Source organism: Mandrillus leucophaeus, unplaced genomic scaffold, assembly GCF_000951045.1.
Source record: "Mandrillus leucophaeus isolate KB7577 unplaced genomic scaffold, Mleu.le_1.0 Scaffold164, whole genome shotgun sequence".
NCBI classification, from domain to species: Eukaryota; Metazoa; Chordata; class Mammalia; order Primates; family Cercopithecidae; genus Mandrillus; species Mandrillus leucophaeus.
In genome coordinates, this window is record NW_012101632.1 from 1624952 (window position 1) to 1626520 (window position 1569).

Below are 1569 nucleotides of genomic sequence, written 5' to 3' on the forward strand. Positions count from 1 at the left end.
AATTTAATTTTAATTTTATTATTACTTTTTGAGACAGGGTCTCACTCTGTTGCCCATTTTTATTGTATTATTATTTTTTGAGACAGAATCTCACTCTGTTGTCGAGGCTGGAGTGCAGTGGTGCAGTATTAGCCACTGCAACCTCAACTTCCTGGGCGCAGGTGATCCGTCCACCACAGTCTCCCCGATAGCTGGGACCTTGCTACCTTGTGCCACCTTGCCCGACTAATTTTTGTATTTTTGGTAGAGATGGGGTTTCGCCATATATCCTAGGCTGGTCTCAAACTCCTGGGCTCAAGTGATCCTCCGGCCTCAGCCTCCCAAAGTGCTAGGATTACAGTCCTGAGCCACCTGGCCCGGCCAAGCTCTGATTTCCATCCAGCACCCTCCATCTCTAGGGCCCCCTCTCTCCTCTGCCTTGCTGCCTCCTCCTGGACTTGTCCATTTTGGCTCCTCCAGACAGTTCCCTCCCTGGTCATCAGCATGATCTTTTAACAACATAAAATATGCTTCTATGTTCATCTATTTTCTTCTTTTGTACATTTTCCTATTTTTCTGTGTTCTAGGCTCATTGCCCCAGGGGATGCATAAGACTGGACCTAAGAGTGGAAAAGCTGGTTTACGTGTTTCAAAAGCTGAAGCCCTTAAGGGAAGGGAATGCCTTAGCAGAGACAGTATCTTGGCCAAGAATGGAAGGAAGGTCTGCCGCCTGCTTCTTGGCAGGGTCCCCAGAGAAGAATGGCTCATGAGCCTGCCAGGCAGGCAGGACCATCAGCAGCTTGCAAAATATTCCCGTGTTGCCCAGGTTCAGAGCAGACAGTGCAGCCTGCAGGACTGAAGGGGCTGTTGACACAGGATGATGGATGTCTTGTCATTGTTGCTTGAGGGCTGTGCTATACAACTCCCTGCAGCCTCTCTCCTCTCTAAGCAAATCTGGCCCTGTTGAGTATCCGGGAATTGTGGCCCAGTCTCAGGAGGACTGAGGTTAAATTTGTTTCCAGGCTGGGTGTGATGGTCACGTCTGTAATCCCAGCTTTGGGAGGCTGAGAAATCACACTTTGGGAGGCTGAGGCAGGTGGATCACTTGAGGTCAGGAGTTTGAGACCAGCCTGCCCAACATGGGGAAACCCTATCTCTACTAAAAATACAAAAATTAGCCAGCATGGTGGCTCACACCTATAATCCCAGCTACTTGGGAGGCTAAGGCAGGAGAATTGCTTGAACCTGAGCGGTGGAGGTTGCAGCGAGCCGAGATTGAGTCACTGCACTTCAGCCTTGGTGATGGAGCGAGACTCCATCTCAAAAAAAAAAAAAAAAAAAATTGTTTCCAGCTGCCTCTGCAGAATAGACATTGAGGATGGACTCTAATTACAGAAAATAATGTCATTGCACGTTTAAGTTTGTTATTGACATTCGGTAACTGCTAGAATGCCATACATATTGGTCCACAACCAACTGACTTACCTTTTCTATTTTTTTTTTTTTTTGAGACAGGGTCTGGCTGTGTTGCCCAGGCTGGAGTGCAGTGGCAGAATCTCGGCTCACTGCAGCCTCTGCCTCCCGGACCCA